This window comes from Sitophilus oryzae, unplaced genomic scaffold, assembly GCF_002938485.1.
Source record: "Sitophilus oryzae breed Bouriz unplaced genomic scaffold, Soryzae_2.0 scaffold_1613_pilon_pilon, whole genome shotgun sequence".
Classification (NCBI taxonomy): domain Eukaryota; kingdom Metazoa; phylum Arthropoda; class Insecta; order Coleoptera; family Curculionidae; genus Sitophilus; species Sitophilus oryzae.
This window is the reverse complement of record NW_022146296.1, coordinates 88677-97198: the sequence shown is the minus strand read 5'-3', so window position 1 is coordinate 97198 and position 8522 is coordinate 88677.

The following is an 8522-nucleotide window of genomic DNA, read 5'->3' as shown; positions in this document are numbered from 1 at the left end:
CTTAAAAAATAGCTTTTAAAAAAAATGACGGTGTTCATAACCACAATTTGACTCAGAATAAAAAAATGCTTTTTTTCCAAATATGCCAATGAGCCACCCTAGTACCACTTAAAAAAATAGATATGATTAACAATACGATTTGGGCATCTTTTAACCGGCCAGGACAAGACACTAAAGCACATTAGACGAACAAATCTATTTTTCCAAGGCTCCTTTGATTAAAATTAGTGTTTTAACACAGCCATGCCACTCTAGAATGAAATTTAAAATGTCAAAAGTTGGCATATAGTATGCCAGTCCATTGAGAAAGTCATTTATTATCAAATAAAGTAAAAAAATACCGAGGGTACCTGTACCATTTAAAAATCAAAAGTTGTAAATATTTCCGTTGAAACAGGAAGTAACTTAAAACCGAAACTAATTGAATACGTCAATCAATCTTGATTTATGTCATATACTAAATCTGTTTTTTTTATCTGAAAAAAAAAAATAAAAAAGTTATAGGGGTGAGCTACTTTAAAAAAAACACGGTATATTTGTTTTCCTGAAATTAATTCACTCTGTATGATACCACTCTGTATAACGAAAAAAAAACAGGAAAAAGGAGAGTCTAGATGGAATTTTACCTCATAGAATCCGACCTACATTATTATGATTGCGTAAAATTGCCACAGAAAGATATAAATCTCTACAGCGTCGAACCCATAAAAAAGCTCATTAATCACGGTACGCCGGCCGAGATTCCTCGGGGTACTTTGGCCCTTACGGCCGTACCCTTATGGTACCATAGGCGGTGGTCCGTTAAGGTTCCCACGACCGAACAAACCGAAGAAAAAGGAAGGGGAGTTGGCCCTTCCAGCGTCTTAAGAAATGGCACAAGAAAAATACCTTGTACGATACGCTGGGTAAAGGTACGACATTGGTGCCTTATTCTTCGAAGAGGATTCGAAGAAAGAGACGAATAGTGAATAGGGTGGTTTAGGGGACGCGGGCTTTGTGAAATAAATCGTTTATTTTGGATTTATTAACTGCGAGGGAGCTCCTTTTTGAATCAGCCATATTTGTCGAATAATAAGTACAATAAATTTGATACTTATTTGTTAGACAGTTGTAAAGAATTCAGTGAATAAATATTTGTACAAAGGTTCTTTTAAATGACATTAATTTAATAGCTAGACAAAGCAATTATAGGAAATTCATCCTCTTAGAGAGTAAAATTATAAATTATGTAGGAACATTTTTCAGTTTTTTATTTCTCTATTAATTATTTTTGAGAGATTTTCTTTAAATAGAACAAACGTCCTATACATAATGAAGAAATAAAAAACTGTAATGCAAGAGACGCTATCCACCCTCTATCCAACCATATACAGGGTGAGTCTTTAATAAGTGCAAATATTTCCAGGGCTGGTAGACCTCATACGGGTAAAAGAAACATATTTTCTCTTTACCGTTTTTCAAATCAATCCAAAATAACCCAGTTATTTTAGTTCAAAACTTTCCAAAAAATGATGTTTTGCTAAAATTTTGAGAAGCACTGTATGTTTTCTGGGTTTTCTTTCTTGTAAATTTAATCTACTACCTATGTTGCCATATTATCAAGAAATTATGCTTTTTAACTAAAAACTAAAAAAAAATTTTTTTTGCGAAACAGAAAAATATTTTCACTTATTTAAGACTCACCCTGTATAATTAGCTTCTGTCAATGGAAGGATACGAAAAAAATTGAAAAAAGTGTAAAAAAGCAAGATTTGAAAACAATTTTGAGATCAAAATTAAACTTTTTTGAAATACTTCGGTAATAATTTCGATAATTTTCAGAATTATTCAGATTGTTATTTTTTGAAGTTAGATTTTTTCTAAACAAAATTTGTCAGAAAGTCATATACAGGGGATGAAAATATTAAAAATATAAAAAATTGTTTTTATTTTTTTTTAATTCATAATAACGTATAAAGAGGATAAAGTGATTGAACTTGTTATATTGACTGCTTTTATAAATTTTATGTAAAAAATGTGTAAAAAAATGAAAAATAAAAAAATATATTTTTTTCTGAAAAGTTATACAATAGCCGGAAAATCTACAATTGAAAACTTTCACCTGAAGTAGCTCTAAAACTATTATTTTTCGAAACATAGTTTAAATAGTGCAATTGTAAGGTTCCCTAGCTCTATCCATAAAAGGGTAAACGATCATTTAAAATATGTAGGTTCATGAAAAAAAAACATGAACGAAATGAATGAAAAATTCAAGGTGTATGCGGACGAAGTCGCGGAAAAAAGCTGGTTATTATTAAACTCAATAAAGTTATAGTAAAAAAACACATGATTTATTTATTTATTTGTATTACGATATACACACCATCCAAAAAAATATAAAAACAATCCTAATAACCTTCTATACTAACATCTCCCGCTTTTCTCCTCTGCGTCAACTCAACAGACGACACATGTGCCGACCACATGCAGGGGAGGGTCGACGCTTTTTTTTCGTCTTCAACCTAAACAAAAAACACGAGGAATCTCCTACTACGTCGCAGACCTGGCGAACAGGTTCCCAAGGGGGCACAGGCCCTCCCTCTTTAATCCCCCCCTCCGTCCCTGGAGCCCCCTCTTGAGCCAGATAATGTTCGTGTTAATGACATCACGGACATGAACAGGAAATGCCAGTCGAAGAACTGGGTTTTCGAGGCTTGTTATTAGAGAGACAGGTTGTGGGTTGGTAAATATTGTGATTTAAATCGTAATACAAAGTTTTAAATATTCATAAAAAAACTTTTAATAATACCAGCATTAAATAAAAAAATACCTTAACCTAAACTTTCTTAACCGTCTAAGATTCGCTGATGACATAGCCCTAATTAAGGGTCGTCATTTTCTTGACGACTTCTTGATCTTGTCTTGATCTTTTTTTGACAACTTCTTGATCTTGTCTTGATTTCTTTTGATTTCAAGACAAGATCAAGACAAGAAATGATTTTTGGTTTTCAAGACAAGACAAGAACAAGATTCAATTACGAATGGCTCAGATTTACTGCTCAACGAACCTGCACAATCACTCATTTTAATGTTAGATAATAATAATAATAATAATTAACAATCACCACCCAAGAAGCGCTACGGAACGGGCGACCCTCCCTCGAAATCTTGGAGGTAGAGGTTTACTGGATGTTGTTAATGTCTGTCGGGAGCAAATAAAGAGCCTCAGAGAATACTTTTATACCAAGAACAGCAACCTTTACGTCACGGGGTCTTCAGCTGATGTCAAATACACCCCCTTGAACTTCAGTAGTAAACAATATGATGATTTTCCAACTCCTACATCAATCACTAATAAAATAGCTACTTGGGGAGCCAAGGAGTTACACGGACGGTACCCAAATGAGCTAGATCAACATCACATTGAAAAGGCGGCATCATTGCACTGGTTAACATCGGGTTATCTCTACCCAGAAACCGAGGGATTCATAGTGGCTATGCAAGACCAAGTTATTCCAACACGCAACTACCGGAAACTCATCCTAAAGGAGAATATATCAGACAAGTGCCGTAGATGTGATTCTGGATGTGAAAACATAGAACACATTTTATCAGGGTGCAGTAATCTTGCGAGTACAAAGTATCTGGAAAGACACAACAGAGGCGCATCAATCATCTACTTGGAGATCCTCAAACAATTCAACATTGACCGAGAAATCCAAGAGCCCTACTATAAATATCATCCACCACCAGTAGTCGAAAATAGTAGTTTCAAAATATACTGGGATAAAACAATCTTAACAAATAAAACCGTTAGAAGTAACAGACCGGACATCACGCTTATAAATAAAATTAAAAAACCAATTTTACTAATTGATATTTCTATTCCTAACAACAACAATATACAAAGCAAGTTTACAGAAAAAATAACAAAGTATCAAGATTTGAGAATAGAAATAAAAAATATATGGCAAATGGAATCGGTCCAGGTAGTCCCGTTGATTGTCTCAGCCATTGGAATTATCCCGGTCAACCTGAAAGAACAATTAAAAGTAATTGGAATACCTGAAAAAACTTACCGCCTAATGCAGAAATCTGTGCTGCTTGATGCTGCTAACATTGTTCGTTCCTTTCTAGGTGATTAACAATAGCACCTTATCTTGTCCCCATGGACCGATAAGGCAGCTTTAAACCTGTTCTGAGCAGTGAAAAAAAAAATATAATACTTTATTTTGCATGAATATCATTTACAACAAATGTAATTTACAAATAAATAATAATAATAAAAAACATGCATAAAAGGAACTGAAGATTACAGTTGAGGGTTGGAACCTTTGGTGTTACACAGGAAAATAAAAACACTAAATCACCACAATACACCAAAACACGCGTCCAGTGTAATAGTAAGAGTGTTTTGGTGTATTGTGGTGATGTTTTTAAGGAACTGAAGACAATTAAAATTGGTTCAAATTCAGTTCCTGTCAGATCACGATATCAGCTAGTATAAATGTGTGTTTTGTAGCTAAATTATTTTACTGTAACTTATCTACAAATATAAGTAAATTATATAGTAATCCTATGACTAAGAGAATTTAGTATGAAATTCAAAGAAATAAACACACAGAAAGTATTTTATACTAAAATAATTCTGAGGTAAAAAAAAACTAAGAGGGAAGAGAACTATCCAGAAAATGTTTTTAAGTTAATTTTTAAATGCAACACTCTGAAGATTTATCATTTCTGCTGGTAAACAGTTGTAAAGCTTCGAAATATTAAATGAGAAACATCTAGTGAACTGTTTTGTGAGGTGGTGGAGTAATAAGTCCCTTAATTCTAAGGTTTAAGTTGTGCATATCTGTTCTGAATTTTATTTTATTCACCAAGTATGGAGGACACTTCTTAGAAATAACTCCATGAAATAAAACCATCTTACGTCTGTTTTCCAGATTCAACCACTTAGCTTCTTTTAACTTATGCGAAATGGGATCATATTTTCTTATACCATAAATAAAACGTAGGCAGCTTTTTTGAAGCTTCTCTATTCTGTTAATGTCAATTTTTTCCAGACATGGTCCGTATATGACATCACAGTAGTTGAAATGGGATAAGACAAGTACTTCAGCTAACTTTATCTTTAAAGTTTCCGAAAGCAACTTTCGATGTGGATATAACATTTTTAAAGAGATGTAAGACCTTTTGATACATTGAAAGACATGTTCCTTAAAGCGAAGATTATAATCTATAATTAATCCCAAATTCTTGGCAGATTTAGTAAATTGTATTTTTAGTTCAGCTAAACTTAGTGACATTATGTCAGATAGAAAATCCCGGTGTTTAGCAAATATCATTACAGATGATTTATCTGGATTTATTGCCAGGCCGTGATGATTTGAGACTTGTATTAATTTATTTAAATCGTCATTTATTAACGTTTGAGCTAATGTCCAGTCATCGAAATTAACCGAAAAGAAAAAGTTGTGTATCGTCTGCGTAGCAGTGTGAATTAACATTATCTAGGTATGTAGAAATATTACTTGTATATATTGTAAAAAGTAAGGGTCCCAAGATAGATCCCTGTGGAACTCCACAACTAATAACTTCCCTCGGTGACTCCCCTGTAGTAGTTTTTACAAATTGCATTCTATTACTTAAATAATTTTCAATTAGATCGACTGCATTTTCCGAGAAGCCTACATAATGTAATATAGATAGAAGTAGTTTGTGACTAATTCTGTGAAAGGATTTTGAATAATCTAATAATTAATTTAATAATGTTGGATTAGACTGTATGTATATTGATATAGACTGTTTCAGAACAAAAACACACTTACCTACTCTCACTCTTTTGAGACACCATTTACAAGTGAACTTATTTTTTTAAATATATTTGTTAATATCTGCGCTTAAACAAAATGTCTAAGGTTTCTTTCTTTTTCATAACATAAGCACTGTCGCTTTACCTTTTATGTGTTTCAAAAATGCTTAATATTTAAATGTATAAAAATATATTAATGTAGTCAATATAAAATAATGATTTATTTTATAAACATTATATATTTCATAACTACCATAACATGACGCTTCTATATATCCTAAAAGCGAATGTATTCGTGGCATGAATATCAAAAACGTAAAAAAGTTTTTTTTTTATTTCGATAGCAGCGGTTTTTAGTTTCATATAACAAGAATTACAAACAATACGTGCTGTTGACGTTTTAATTACATCCCACTTGGTATAAATCATAGTAAAATATAGAATAGTTGATGCCATCAAAAATTTCCTTTAAATAAATGTTGATCAAACATTTTTTGCGTTTAACATTTTATATATTTTTTTATTAAATTTATTATTTTATTCAAATCTTCTGGAAAAATCGTTACTTCAACAAGAACAAAATTATTTGCAACATTTTTGCAAAAGAAAACAATATCAATCGCGAGACAAAACTGCCAAATAAAAGCTCCTTCTTTCATCATTTTGAATAATTTAAAACAATGAGTGATAATCATTTTATTACTTATTGTTTTATTAACATTAATTATGAGGCACTCTTTTAGCTATAGGTTTCTTTAGCGTTTATTTTTTTATTTGTAGCTAATTAAACTAACAATTATTCAACTTATAAACACTCTTGTTGAGTTTATAAAAGGAACTAGTATAATAATTTTTATTACATCTATGATTGCCTTCTTTTTTTAAGTGTTGAGATATTTCTAGATTTTTTATATTTAATGGTGTTTCTCGACTTTTTTCCTTTTTCCTCTTTTTCGTCTTTATATTCTGTCTCATCAGCTTATTAACTATAACTATACCATGTCATTGCATATGTTATAACTCTTTTGTTAAAATCTTTTTACTACTTTACTAGTTTTTTACATATTATTATACATCCACCAAAATATTTAAGACTAAAATTGTGTTTATTATTTTCTGACTATTTTATATTGTTCAAAATTTAAAAGCATATTGTTTGTTTCATAACTATAAACAGTGTTTAAATTTATCAATCTTTGATATTGACAAGTCCTCAAAATAATAACTTTAGTAAAGAACATTTTTAAAATACAGAATATTTTCTTAACTATCCGAGAACTAAAAATTTCTATTTTGATATTTTTGCAAAAAACCATAAGTTTCAAATGCAAGGGCAGGGTATATAATACTCCCTTGCAATATATACCCTTAAAGTGATCTGCCAAGATATTTAATAAAGTTCTTGTTTGTTGCAGGATTGTTTCGGACAGACGGCTTAAAACTAGCAAACACGATGTGCGACTATCAGTTTGTTAGCAGCGAGCAAAGTCCCGTTTATGGAAAGTTTTATTCGCCTCGATATCCTTCTAGCTACCCAAAAAATATTCGATGTTCTTATAAATTCCGAGCAAGGTTAGTAATATTAAAAGTAAAATGTGCTTACATTAATACAATTTTTTTTATTATTTTTATCACTAAGGCATTTATGCAATTTTTTTTGGTTTGTTTTCATTTTATTTATTACTGTGTATTATTGTAACAAAACAATCCATGGGATTCTACCATCTATCAGACATTTATTTAACAATACTTCTACGGCATCCGCTAATTTTTTGCCATTTTTTATTTGTTGAAGTGCGTACTTAATTTCTGTGGTTGATATTTCTGGCATGTCTTCTGATCCTACGTTTCTAATATGTTTTTGTACTCTATCTTTGTTTGGTATAACAGACTGATAAAGTTTTTCGTAGAATTTGTGTATTTCATTTCTAATTTCATGTTTGTCTGTTGTTATAATGCCATGTGTGTTTTGTTGTTATCTTTATTATTTTTTGTTTTCCGCGCATTTGCTTGCGTCTTAACACTTTCATGCTTCTATTGTTTTCAATTGTTTCCAAAATTTGCATTACAAAAATATTCCCTTAGATCTTTCCTTATTTCTCTTTTAGTTGTTTTATTTAATGTGTCATATTCTGGGGCATCTCTGTCAGTCTTTCTTCTTTCCCTTATTAGTTTTGTCGTTTCTAGTTTTAATTTAGTTTCCGATCGGTGTTTCATTTTACTACATATTCTCCTTGTTGCTGTAGTTATGCCCTGCTTTAGATTATTGAGAATGTCGTTGAGGTCTTGATATCTGAGTGTCTGTAGCTTTAGTCTCTTTTCAAGCTCTTTTTGATAGGTTTCCTGATTTAGTTGCAGAGCATCCATTGTAGGAAACCTTGATCTGGTAATTAATTTTCTCCTTTCTATATTGGTATAGATTTGCATTTTGGCGCGTACTAGTCTGTGGTCATTTCCTGTATGAAATCTGTTTAACACATCGACATCTTTACAGATTGTATTCTTGTTGGTGAGGATAAAGTCTATTTGATTTTTTACTCGTCCGTCTGGACTCCGCCATGTCCATTTTTTCTGAGTTTGTTTTTGAAAAAACGTATTCATACAGTATAATTTTTCGTTGTTGAGAAAGTTTACAAGCATGTCTCCTCTGTCGTTCCGTTCCCCGAGATCAAAGTTTCCTATATAATTTGTATCACCCGCTTGCTTCTTCCCTATCTTGGCGTTAAAG